Below are 14862 nucleotides of genomic sequence, written 5' to 3'. Positions count from 1 at the left end.
GGTTGTTTTGGATTCTTTAAACAATTGTGATGGTTAGTAGATATTTCTAATACAAAAGAAAAACTATTGAGAATTATTGAGTAACCCTCTAGTTAGTTTTGCATATAACAACAATTTGGTCATATAGCACAGCAATGTCAAAGACAAAATATACTGTAAAATTTTGTTTGGCCATTTTCTTACAGGTAGTGTTGAAGCCACATACCTAAAATCTCCTGATGACAATCAATACTATAATTTTATCAGTATTCAAATTATCCATGAGTTGCTTGCAGAAACCTTTCAATAAAAAATCTTTTATTGAACTTCTAAGAGGCATGTTCATGCATTTGTATGCCCAAGTATTGAACAGGATTTTTTCTTACAGAACTGAAGAGAGTAATATGTTAGACTTTACAAAATTGCCATGCTGGGCACTTAAAACAGATTATCTTTAATCCTCACAACAATCTGGTAAAGTAAATACTACCATCAAAATCATTTAACAATGCAGAAACTAAAGATTGTAAATGTTAGAACATGTTCAAAGTCAGACTTTGTCACAGCCAGGATTCCAACTCATTTCAACTCTGATTCCAAAGTCTATGCCCCTTCTTCGACATCCTCTTTCTTTAATACAATGATGATAATGATAATGATGATGATGATAACAGTTACAATTTTTTAAGTGCTTAGCATTAACTACCATGCTGAGTGTTTAGTGTACTTTTTCTTATTTTCTTACATTATCTCTTTAAATCTCTTTGTGATAATGAAAGATTTAAGAGATTTTTTTATTTAAATCCTCCATTATTACAGAGGAAATTATTACAAATTACTTAACTGTTCTAACTTTCAGTAAGAAGAGTGAAGTAATTTGTACCAAATTATGTAGCTCATAAGTGGACCTGCTAGGAGGTAAACTATGACTGTCTGAAATCACAGCTAGGCCTTTAACCTTCATTCAGAGTTGATTTCAATCTGAGGCTTTGAAAAGAATAAAAAGAAAGCTGAATGCATTTATATAAGATAGGATCATCCTTCCAAATAGCTCTCACTACTTCAAAAAGATTCACTAGTCACTGACAAAATTATGTGGTGGCTACAGTCAAAGTAGGAACATCAATATTTTTCTCTCTTTCATTTATTTGTCTATTAAGATAATTTGATCTCATTTTGAAGTAAAACATTCAAGGGTTCTCTTTAGTTTTCTAAGAAGAAAGTGACAAAAAAGGAGTGTGTGTGTGTGTGTGTGTGTGTGACAGAGAGACAGAGAGAGAGAGTAGTGTTTGCGGCTTAAGAGATAATTCTAGAGGTAGTCATTGTCTTCAGTGTACAAACTATCAGAGCAATTTCAACCATACATTTTATACGTGTCTTTAATATTTGACAACTAGAGAGGGACAATAAAGTAGAAGCAGCAGCTTTAGGGTAATACAAATTGTGGTCCTGCTGCTATGTTTCAGTTGAAGAAAGTGCAAATATAATATTGCAGGTACTGGAGAATTCACACTCTGCATGTTTATGGTGAAGTTGTCTGTAATGAATGTGAAAGTATCATAGGAATAAAACTGAACACTACAAAAGTACAGAATGCTGCAATTAAAATATTTGAAACATTTATAAGGTGGATCCATTAATTATGTGTTTTTATAAGGCAATTATCCTAACAGAAAGCCAATAGGTTGTAGTGTTAAGACAGATATAAATCTGAATTCAGATGCTATAATTTTTTAAAATATGTGTGGTCTTCTGCATTTACTTAACTTTGATGTTCCAGTTTTTATTATCTTTTGAATAGAAATAATGATATCTACTGCACAGTACTGGTAGAAAGATTCTATCTCTACATAGTGCCTGACACATGGAAGATGATTAATGAACAGTGCCTACTTTTAAAAATAACATAATCTCTGTCTTTAAGATGATGAGCATTTTCTCACTGTGTCTTCACATGGCAGAAAGGGGAAGGGAGCTCTCTGGGGTCTCTTTCACAAGGACACTAATCCCATTCATGGGGGTTCTACCCTCATGACTTAATTACTTCCCAAAGGCCCCACATCCAAATATCATCACTTTGGGTATCAGGTTTCAACACATGAATTTGGGGGAGGGGGAATACCAACATTCAATCTACAGCAGAAGGAATGCTAGAATTGATTTAAAGATAGTCTTCTGTATTCTGTGAATCCCACCACCATCTCTCATGGGAAGGCTCTACTCCCTCCCATCTTCTTCAACAAGACCACTTGAGAGCTCGATATTTACCAGTCTAGACCAGCAAGTGACTCACACTTGAAAATGTCGCTAAGCAGAAGTCTGTCTGTACCTCTCTGTGATGGCCAAGCAGAAGCAAGATGCACTCCACGGGAGCAGATTCATTCCCACCATTCTGCCTGATCAGGCTGTGTGACTTTCCTTTGGGCCACATGAGCATCCCAGAATGTAACCAGGCTGACACCATTTAGGAAAACCCCTGCCCCAGTGGGAAGCCTGCTAAATCAAAGTAACCCAGAAGGAAGAGTCTCTGGGGTATAAACCATTTAGGATATTTCTAGGGGAGTAGGAGAGTAGGATGTGATGGTTGGTTGAGGTTTCGCTGTCTGAATCATGGACCTGTCAGTAAAAAGGGCTATTATAAAGTTTCAATCAAACCAAACCAAACAAGGTGGCACAAAACAAAACCCACAGGCATGCTTTCAAAAAGAGTAGTCAGCACTAAACATCAATGAAGCCCAGGAAATATCAGTTTTAAAGGATCCGTAAGCTCAGAGAGATCCCCCACCAGATAATGACAGCACTAGTCAAGTAAAATCTTTCTTGCCTCTGTTTCTTTCAGTACTTCTTCCCTAGGCATGACACACCATGCCTAGCAAGAGGTAGTGAAGAAACAGTGCAAAGTAGGGAAGTAGGGAGGAAGACAAAACACCCCATTCCTTATTTTTGCTTTGTAGTCTTTCAGAGACGCTCACTAAGAGAGGAGAGCAGGTTTAAATTTAGGTTTCAAACATTAATTATATTGTGTTTGTATTAGTTGTCTATGACAGTATAAGAAATCACCACAAACATAGTGGCTTAAAACAATATAAATTAAGTAGACCACAGTTTTCCATGTTAGAAGTTCAGCATTGCTTAACTGGGTTATCTCCTTAGAGTCTCATAAGGCCAAAATCAAGGTGCTGACCAGAGCTACATTGCATTTGGAACTTGCAGTCCTCTTCCAAGCTTATGCCTGTTTTTGGCAGAGTACAGTTCCTTGTTGTTGTAGAATTTAATCCCCATTTCCTTGCTGGCTGTGTGCCAGGGACCTCGCTCATCTCCTTAAGAGCAACCAACTTCTTCTCATATGGCTCACTCCATGTTTAAAGCTAGCGAGAGAGCAATGAGTCCTTCTCTGACTTTCTCTTCTGCCTCAACCTGGGACAGTCTTTGATTTAAGGGCTCATGTGATTAGTTCAGGAGTAACCTGATTGTCTCCCTATCTTAAAGTCAACTCTGCCACATCACATAACACAAATACAGAAGTGATATCATTTTCAAGTGTCTCCAAGATTTATGTGGGAATCTAAATCTAAAATGGGGGTCCATTTTAGAAATTATGCTTAATACAAGATTGAGACTTCAATTATTAAAGTGATATCTTTTTTTCACTCAAAGTGACTAGACAGCTTTTCATTATCTGAGAGGAACTAATAAAACAATAGGCTCTGCAGAAGATTTGATTAAATGAGGAAAAAAGAATTACCTCCACAAATTGTGGCTGAGTGAATAGTGGTGGTAGTTGGTAAGAGGATGTTCCTTTTATGTTGCTTGTACCCTATGGAGGTTTTGATTTAAACAAAATGAACAGCCTTAAATAAATTGTGGTTTGTGATAGAAGGATATAACTCACCTACAGAGCCCTCCCCGACTCTCCCCAACAAAGAGCCAGGGAAATGAATGTGATCTTATTATCTTTTTAGCCTGGTATATCCTGCTGTCATTCCACCTAGGTCACAGGGCAAGAATCTGCAGCAATTTATATAAGTCAGTGTCCTGATGCCCAGAGAGGTATGGACAATGGGGGAGAGTGCATATGGAAGGGCAAACAAAGAATTTATTCTCTCATATTTCAGCCAGAGTTCTAAAATCAAGGTGTCAGCAGGATTCGTTCCTTCAGGAGACTCTGAGAAAGGATTTGTTCCATGTTTCTCTCTTAGTTTCTGGCAAACCTTGGTGTCTCTTAGCTTATACACGTATCACCCCAATCTCTACCTCCATTTTCACATGATTTTCCTCTGTGTCACTGTGAGTCAAGTCTTCCAGTTCTTTCTCTTACAAGTCCAGTCACTGGACTTAGGAATTACCCTAAATACAGGAGGCTTTCCTTCTGAGATCCTTAACTTAATCACATCTGAAAGACCCCATTTTCAATAACATCACTCACAGGTACAGGAGGTTAGGAATGCATTATTGAACTCACTACTCAATAATTTTGCAGGAGAATTTCTATATATGGTGAATTCAACAGACTCATATGATCACTAATTATCTAAACCTTGTCTGAAAAGTATATAGTGAGGGTGTGGTTTGAGAGTTGGCTTGATAAGAAACAAAAATGGTCAAATTGTAGCAGGAAGTATGTTTGAAAAAGACAGCTAAGGGGGAAAGTAAGATCTGTCAGAGGGTCCCACATTTTGCAGCCTGTGGGCCTGCTTTCAGATTACCTCTACTCGTGTTTCAACAATACCTGAGGTATTTATCCAGGTAGAGCGGAAGGTGTTGTCAATCACACACTCCTCCGAGTTAGGCTGAAAGAAAGTCTAGAGCAGTTCTGTTGTCTGAAGCAACCTTCCTGAGAGAGTTGAGTGATGTCTTCTGGGCTTCCAGGGAAGTAGCAGTGGAGGAGGCAACATCTGCCATGGTCAGGGTCAGGGTTCTCATCATGTTTCATGAGCACCGACTACTATGTATACTACAAAATATCTTGAAAAGAAAACAAATTCAGATTCAGTCAAACCTCCTGGCACATCCCTAGTAAGCCTGGTGTATAGCTTTAGGATGCTGGCTTACTTGTGCACCCCATTCCCATAGTGATATCAAGGCACACCCCCAGGACTCCCAATGTGCAGGATCCCACCATCTGCCAGCTTTCCAGGGATGATATTGCTCATCTTGTATTTGGGTCACCCTTGTACTGTCCACAGAGAAGTTGTAGTCCTTGGGTACACACAGCACCCCTTCACCTGTTTTCTTATTCAATGGCATTCATGGGTGTGGCACTGGCTTTTGCCAACTGTCTTACTGTTGACACAGTTGCACAGGCTCCATTTCCCCCATGCAATATTATTCATGAACCCCCTACACAGGATCAGCACTAGTTTAGTGCTTGTTTTTGTCATTGCCACTGGAGCACTTGTTTTTCAAGTAATCAAAGGAATATGCTGCATCAAAGTACCAGCCCAACAAGGTTTAGTTACTTGTGGTAATCTTAGTTGTGGGCATTTTGCCATAGAGTCAATTAAATTAAAATGGGGCACCTGCAGCTCCCTACCATGTGGTGGGTGCCAGATCCTCACCTGATAATCCAGGGCTCGGGTTCTGGTGATATACCCTCTGGCCTTAGAGATGCTGGTGTCCTTTGCTGCTGGCAGAATGAGAGGGTCGTTGTGGTCTGTGACAGATTGAGGTTGGGGATAGCAGATCCAACACTTTGTCAGTTTATCTGCAGTGGCCACAGCTTGGGAGAGCCTAATTAAGGCATTATGATTTTGGGTCTTTATTGCCATGTTCTTGTGGGAAAAAAGCAGACTGACAGGTTAGTTCCTCACCCCATATCCCTCCTGGGGTCTCAGGAGTTTCCTACATATCAGATAGAAAATAGGCTGACTTGCTGTAATGACCCAGTCCTGTCTGTCCCAGACCCAAGGCTACTATACTACATTTGTGGGCACGCATTGCCCTTGTTGGCCCTTGTAGCTTGACTTTGATCTTTCCATTCCCATCCTTCAGTCCAGGGAGGCAGATCATGTCTTGTACAAACTTGACATATTTCATAATGTTGCTATTAGACTGGAAGGATCAGATGTCCTCATTGCCACCAGAAGGATCCTAACACTATAGTGTTCCTTAGTCCTGTCCCCCCACCCTGTGAGATCCTATAGAAAGGGGTCACCCTGAAGGAGCATTGCCTCCAAATTAAATTGGGGGGTCCTGTCTGAGGTGCTAGGGTAAGTTCAACTGCAAACAACCCCCAGCACATGTACTTTAAAGGGAAAGAGGAAAAAAAATAATGGCTTAGAACACAGATTAGAGTTTTCCTAGGTACAGCCTGATCAGGCAGCTGCCTGGTCCACCTCCACCCCTACGAAACTCGGTGTTTCTCAAGGTGAGCTGCAGTGTCATGTTTTCCTTCCATTGGAGTGCAGTGTTTAGTGTCCACACTGCCCTAGTCCAATTCCTCCACCCTCCCTATTCCTTTTAACCAGCTTTATTTTTTAGGTATATCACTGATCATTTTATAACATATTATAAATTCATTATACATTTGTATGTTATCTTTCTAATTTTTAAGGAAATTAGATAACTTTTACCACTTAATGGCACTTAAATAATAAGGTAATCATCAAGAATGAGGTAATCTAAATCTGAAAGTGCAAATAGGGTCTGTATGAATTTGTTATAAATTCTATGTGATTATATAAAACATAAAATTATGATTTATAACTTCAAAAATGCTTTCATAGTACTTGCTGTCTTGGCAGTTAACTTTCACTAAATTAAAGACAAATCTTTTCACAAGAGATGTTAATGCCATGTCATGGAATAACCTAGAAGATTAAAATAAAAAGAGGTGAAGTCGCCTTGGGGGTGAGAGAGGATATAATGACTTCAGGATAATTACAAGAATTTAAGTGTAAGTTATTTTATTTTATTTTATTTTATTTTATTTTATTTTATTTTATTTTGAGACAGGATCTTGCTCTGTAGCATAGGCTAGAGTACAATGGTGCAATCATAGCTCACTGCAGCCTCAAACTCCTGGGTTCAAGTGATCTTCCTGCCTCATCCTCCCAAGTAGCTGGGACTACAGGCACCCCAGGCTGATTGTTTTCAATTTTAATTTTGTATAGTCAAGATCTCCCTATATTGCCCAGATTGGTCTCGAACTCCTGGCCCCGTGATCTTCCTGGCTTGGCCTCCCAAGTGATGTTATTATAGACCTGAACAACCATAACTGGCTGCGTAAGAATTTTTTAAAAGAAGCAGTTTTGACTAATGTATGCCTTATGATTATTAATAACATTTAAAGGGCATAACATCTGAGAAAAATTAGACTAATTATTTTTAAGCAAATTATAGAAAGACTGTGATATTTTCATACATAAGAATAATTTTCTTTATAATTCATGCAGAATTTTGGAGACATTTTCTACTTTTTGGACATTGAATGATGCTTTAAGAAATCAGAATACAGCCTAATTCTTTCACTTAAGTTAATTGTTTGCTTTTTCTTATAAATGTCCAAATAATTCTCTCTTTATACTTCAGTTTTAATGTCTTTTCTGATTATAATTCAGAAATCATTTTGTTTGGTGAGGTTGTGTTTCCCTGTACCTAGAACAATCACTGGCAAATAGCTGGCAATTGATAAATATTTATTGAATGACTAAATAAATAATTGATGAATAAATTTAAACACCATAAATTTTAGTGATAATCCTATTCTATCTGACGTGGAAAAGTTATGCCCTTTAGAATTTCATGATTAAAGCTTTCTTCTTTTTTTTTGTTTTTTTTGTTTGTTTTGTTTTTTGAGACCAAGTGCAGTGGTGCAAACTTGGCTCACTGCAACCTCCACCCCCTGGGTTCAAATGATTCTGGTACCTCAGCCTCTGGAGTAGCTGGGATTATAGGCATGTGCTACCATGCTAATTTTTGCATTTATAGTAGAGACGGGTTTCATCATTTTGGCCAGGCTGGTCTCAAATTCCTGACCTCAAGTGATCCACCCGCCTTGGCCTCCCAAAGGGCTGGGACTACATAAACTTTCTTCATTTGAGGACAATTTTCTAGTGTATCTTTAATAGTGATCTGTTAGCTATTATTTTTGTGATAGTGTTGTTTATTTTTTATCAATTTCTTTACCTTTTCAACCATCTTTTAAATTATTGCTTATTCAATTGTTTTGCGATCTTATCCATTATTATTTTTATTAAATTATTCTAAAATATAAAACACTTGAAGTAATTTTCTAAAAATGTCTGGACTGTATTTTCTTTTGGAATTATCATCATCACTTTGGTTATGTTTTATTTTGTTTCTTCTCTTGGGGTATATATTTGCATAGTTGTCCTGTTAACTCTTCATTTTTTTCATCATTAACGCGGCACACCAGATTGAATTATTTTTCCTGATTATTTGCCTCCTCCCTGTGATGAAGTCACATGCTCTTTGCCACTTTACTGTCTTGTGCCCTCCTTGTAAGTAGAGTATACTTCCCCATCATGTTAATTTTGGGATTGAGCATATGACTTGCTTGGGGTTTAGCATGTGACATTGCCAATGGCATATGAGCAGGTGTGACATTTGCCGCCTATTAGCAGATATTTTAAATGACTTCTGTGGTTTACCTCCTCACTCCTCCCACATTAGGTGGTGCTGTTGTTTTAGCCTGGGTTCCATAATAACAAGAAATAAGAAACAGAAGTGAGCCCAGTGGAGTTCAGCCTAAAAGCCTCCTGCAACATGAGTTAGAAAAAATATATATTTACTGTAAGCAACTGAGTTTGGAGATTGTTTCTATGGCAAAAACTAGTACAGGAGGACTGATATAGCCAAATTTCTAATGTATTCTGATATTGGACATGCATCTTAGTCCACTCGTGCTGCTATAACACAATACCACAGACTGGATAACTTACAAAGAAAAGAAATTTATTTTATCGAAATTCTGAAGGCTGGGAAATTCAAGATCAAGGTGCTGGCAGGTTCGGTTTTCTGATGAGGATCCAGTCTGTCTTTCAAGGTGGTGTCTTGAACACTGCATGCCCTTGCATGGCAGAACAGAAGAGAGAGAATGCATTCTAGCAAGCCCTTTTCATAGTAGCATTAATAATGAGGGCGTAGCCTGTATGACCTAAACACTTCCCCAAGAAACAAATTGCTTAACACTGTTACAATTTGGCAGACACAGTGAAACCATAGCAATAAAAGAAGTATTTCTTCCCACAAGTCATTTCATAGCTACAACGTGGAAACTAAGAGTTTCCTTCTATTTTATTTTCTGTAGCCTGAGGACTAGTGTGGAGAAGGTTTAGCCTTTAGGAGGTCGTGGTTGCTTCTGTTACTTCTGTTAAATGTTCCAGGACTTACTCCATTTGGCTCCAGGACCGTACCTGCCCTTCTAAGGTAATATTCTGGAGCATTAGACCATTGCTCCAATTCTGCCTGGAAGTAGAAGCCTTGCTGAGTTGAAAGCCAGACTAGTTTATGCATTTATCACATCCACCTTTTTCTTTTGGGAATTAGCAGGGACTGGAAAAACTTGATGAATAATGCATGGGTTTTGATGTTACTTGGTTCCATGGGGAAGATAAAGTAGAGGAGACTTCAAGTGGGGCTTACATGGTCACTTTTCCCTGAGATTTCTGCTCCTTCAGAGGCTCTTATGTATAGGTTTTTTTGTTTGTTTTTCTTTAAACAGTAAAATGACTTATTGTTGGGGAGTGATAGTTCTGATACTATGATTATTCTGCTTTCTTTTTTGGCTTTCTGCACAATTAAGATATTCAAGACATTGAGCATTGGTGTTTGGTTCCAACTTGATTGATAATTAATTAATCTATTTATTTATTTATTTATTTATTTATTTTCGTAGAGATGGAATTTTGCCATGTTGCCCAGGCTGGTCTCAAACTCTTGGGCTCAAGCAATCTACCCACCTCGGCCTCCCAAAGTGCTAGGATTACAGGTGTGAGCCACTGTGCCCGGCCTTCACTGAGTGTTTAATTGACAGCTAGAGGGTAGGGATTCCATGTTTGCATTCCTGCCCTCCCCACTGCTCCTCTTCTCAGTAGGCTCCACTCCCACCCACCACATTTTTCCTTTGTACTGCCTACTGTGTCCTTCATGTAGTTCTCTCTAAATATAGTGATCATTAGTAACATTCAAAATTTTTACTACTCATATGCTTCCATCTATTTCTCTGTGGAGTAGGGATAGAAGGAAAACTAGAGCCTACTTCATTCTCAAGTCTTCTCTTAGCTATCACTTTTCCTTGTTTGGATCCAGTTATATTTTTGACTACTTATTTTAGTATTTTTAAATACATTTTATCAGAAATTGAGAGAGGCATATTCAGTGATCCAGTTTTATTCTATTTCTGATTTTATTTTGATTTGAAATTAATATAATAAAGGAATACATATATGTAATAAATAAAATTTGAACTTATCTCTATCTGTTTGGTAACCGAGATAGTTATCAAACTTCTAAACTTCTTTAAATAATTATGTACCAGAAATATTTTCTTTTTCTATTTGGAAACACTTTATTTTTAACTAGAAAATAAAAATGAGAGTTACCATTATAATGCAGAATATCAATATCAAATATGTAATTTAACTATTTCATCTAGATACATTTTTCTTCCTTTCTTTTTTCTTCTTATTCTGTATTTTCCCTTATTTCTCCATTTCTCTCTATCTGCTTTTTTCTACCTATGTTTCCTCTCTCCTGTTTTTACCATTTACCAGTACTTGAGAAGCTATTATATCCCTCAGAATTACAAACACAAAAGTGAAAAAATATGTATAAAAGAAACTATAACTTATCGATCATGAGAGCAAACTAATTTTACAATGGTAAGGACACTACAGAAGAATACATGTAACTTTTGTCAATTAATTCATTTATTTGTGGGTGTATTTGTTTATTCAAAAAGTTTATTGACAACCCAGAATATTCCATGTACCTTCCTGTACTCTGAAGATTATTAGTTCTGTATGTGGACATAATTTTTAAATAGAATATTATTAGCAGTCCTTTTTGGTATATGAACAATTACAATATTAATAAGGCATTAATCAAGTAACAAGGCAAATAGATATTCTACTAAATTCAGACTATTAAAGAAAACTGTATGTATTTTGCAAATGATTTGAGGTGACATATTTAGAAAGTGTAGTTATTTTACTTTATTGTGTTTTTGTGTTCTAATCTTTGAATTCCTTTGCTGAGAATTGAAACTGTGCTGTATGATGTCAAAACTAATGGCAATTAATAATTGCTATTGTTAAGCTACATATAAGTAGAAATTTAGGTTGAAAAGCTCTCTAGGAAAATGGCCTCATAATTTAGACCTTACATAACTGACCTTACACAACTGAAATAACTGAAATATGAGTAGTATACGCTTTTCAAAAGCATACTTATTTCATGTTCTCTGAATGTGAAGCTTCAGTTTAATTTGCCAAGCTAGAATTATGATTTGAATTTTTAAGTGTTATGACTGAGATTTCTTCTTTTTACAAATTAAAATCGACAGCACCTAAATGTGTTTATAAACAAAACACAGTTAATGAGTGCATTATTATGGAAAATTAGCATTTAGAATTCTCCATAAAAATGTAAAATGTAATTATAATCATTATTTGGTAAAGTTAGATTTTAGATGCAAAATGAATAGCCAAAATGTTAATTTAAGCATGAATAATTGGAATATAAATTCGAAATAAATCTACTTTGCTTCATTTACATTGCACTTTACATACATTTATCTGGTCTTTGGTCTTCACTTGAACAAAAATTTTTAATTAATTTGATTCTTATTAAAAACCTGCTCAATTTCTTTTCCAGTTTAAAAGGATGCAAATGAAATGAAATTATTTAGGAAAGAATTGGAATTAGGACTAGGACTAAGTATAATTTCCATTTTAGTTTTTTAGTTGAAATTTTGGCTTAACAGTTAACAATCTAGGCCACTGAATTTCAAATTAAAAAATCAAGATGCTTTATGGAAACTGAAAAGTCAAAAATAACAAACTAATAATTTTGTTTAGATTTTTATTTTGTTCCTTCTCTCTAAACTTGTATTAAGCAACATAATTACTACCCTTCAACATGTTCATCAGTGTCATAAAGGCAGACACCTTCAATAAGGTTAGCAATCCAGTCGGGAACATTTATTTCAAAGACATTGAGGAAAAGAATGGTTAAATCATTTGCTTAAGTTACGGGGTGTGTAGCAGAGTTTTGTATGAAAACTAGGTTTTTCTGACATCCAGCCATCATCAACTGTTTATCAATTATTGTGATGTATCACTTTATAGTAGAGTATTTAAAATGTTAAGTTTTCCTTTCAAAATATGACTTGGTCAGTTTTATAATTTGATGCTCAATAGAATTTAGCCATGTTCTGAATGGCTAGGTGAATTGGAGAATTGAGTGAAAGACCTTAGAGGTGACAAATTCTGATAACCTCAAAAGTGCTCTGCTTCAAACAGCCTGATTATGTGCATTCTAATTCCCTATAATGCACATCCAATGAGTGGCAACATCCCCACAGTACTTTAGAGATAAATGCATGTTGTTTTCAAAACAATTCTGTGAGAATTATAACTTTTTGAGCTTACATAGGAGAGCATGCCATTATCTGTTTTGCAATCCCCATTTAGAAATGGAAATGTAATAAAGGGAAGGCAAAATATGTATTGCAAATAATCCAAATTATTTAGCCCAGTCTATTTCTTTCTACAATGGAAATCAGGTTTATAAACAAACTCTCTTTGAGGTTGATAACAGCATAATGTTTATATCAAATGAGTGAAAAAAATCAGTTCTGCACCACTGCCTATGAAGAGTCTAGTCACTAACTTCAATGCATTCATTGTTCATTCTGTGCCTTCAGTACAGACAAACCAAATAAATGAAGATGTATCCTTTGGGTATAGCTTTGTTTCATCTTTTATCTTATCATATCTCTAGTGGTGGTGATTATATTTTATCCAAAGCAAACAAGAATCTCACATCTACAAGATGTCCACAGTTTGCCTACATGAAGTGACACTACAAGTTGTTCTGCTTATTATTCCTGCATCCCTGGTGCACCACTTGTCTGTTTTAATGATGTGTGGTTGCTTCAGCGATTGTTAATCTAATGATGGAATCTGTCCACAGAGGTTACAGGTAACATTTTCTGAGCCTCTTGCCTCCAGACTGAATTACAAGATGATTGATATTGTAATTTATTTTATTCTTTACTAAAATGTGTGTACATTTGCAATAATAGGAAGTTATAGCTATGATCTTAATAAGAACACTTTCCAGGTAAGCATGCTGCAACTTCTGCAGAGATGGCCATTTTTTCTACAATGACTTTTACTGACGTAGAGCATTCTCAAAAGACAGGCAAGCCAGGAAAATAAAATAGTCAGCAACTTATGCATTCAGATTTCACTCCCAACTGAATTTCAATGTAAATATATTAAATATTCATTATGTAAATATATTTAAATATGCAACACATTCATATTTAAAGGTAAATTGAGATAATTTACATGTTAGATTCTGAATGTCAGTCATTAAGATACACTGATTTCCTGACCCAAGGTTACCAATCAGAATGATGTATGCATATGCTTCTTAATTAACCATTTACTGAGTACAGGAAAGGTGAAAATGCTGACCCAGGTGCATATGGTAATTTGCAGGATGATTCGCTCCTTAAACTAGCTGACAGTCGGAGTTTGTGAGGGTAGGAGGAGATAAAGGTAAATAGAAGATAAATATAGAACTAAAGCATAGAAAAACGAAAATTGGAAGGGAGAATGTAAATGTGCACTTAGTATTGCATCGAGTTTCTAGGAAAATCCATACCATGATGACTGTTAACATCTGGTTTCAGAGGAGTGGCCAAGTAGTTAGTTCATCTAGGTAAATAGGTAAACAGCAAACACAAAATATATGTGTACCGCCTCTAATAACAATAGATCATGAGATTCTGTCACATAAGTGTTAAGGGTCCGTCAGGAGTGCTCCCTGGTATAATCTTTGTTCAGACTTTCAACAATCGTTCTACATATTTTTAAGATAGTCTCCTTTCTCGTCTCTCTGTCTTTAGGTATGACATTCCACTATCTATTTCACACTCTCCATCTTTTTCTAAGTAATCTTGCTATACAAAAAAGTCATCACATTACATCCCCCTTTAGGAGTCCAATAATTTCTCAATGGCTTCAGTTTATAATCCAAACTCCTTTAAATGTTTTTCTTTCCTTAATTCTGTTCTTGTGCACTTTTTGGTTCTCAGTTTCTGCCATGCCTTGAATCAGACTCTATAATTCTGCCATTCCAAATTAAATGACACTGGCCATATTTTTCTGGCTTAAAATATATATATATATATATATATATATATATATATATATATATATATTCCTGAAATATTCGTTTCCTGTTTTTTATGAGAGTGCATGCTTGTTTCCTTTCTGAGGCTCATGTCAAGGGTGATTTCCTTGGAAGCTCTTTATCTCCATTCTCCCAAAGCACAAACACACTGCCAGATTCTTCTCCCCTAGGTTTCCTAGAGGAATGGGGCATCAAAAGGAGATAAAGTTGTAAGACATTCAAAAGTGTGTGAATGTTGAAGTTTATCTGAGGCCTGTGTTTCCAGATAGCAGCAGTGGTAGAGTAACTCCTCCACCCTTCTGTGTTTTCAAAGATAAGACATATCTTACTCCTTTCTCTTGACTCTTTAATTTTTAAAAAAATCTCAGACTTTATCTGTTTTGAGACATTCCTCATTGAACATTCTCTTTTGCGGTAGTATGAAAACTATCACCTCCTTAGTTGTCCTGGACATTTTGTCTTTCACAGTGGGCAACTTGGGGCTCTGTCAGTGAG

Source organism: Pan paniscus, chromosome 2 (assembly GCF_029289425.2).
Source record: "Pan paniscus chromosome 2, NHGRI_mPanPan1-v2.0_pri, whole genome shotgun sequence".
Lineage (NCBI taxonomy): Eukaryota > Metazoa > Chordata > Mammalia > Primates > Hominidae > Pan > Pan paniscus.
Note: the sequence above shows the minus strand (reverse complement) of the source record.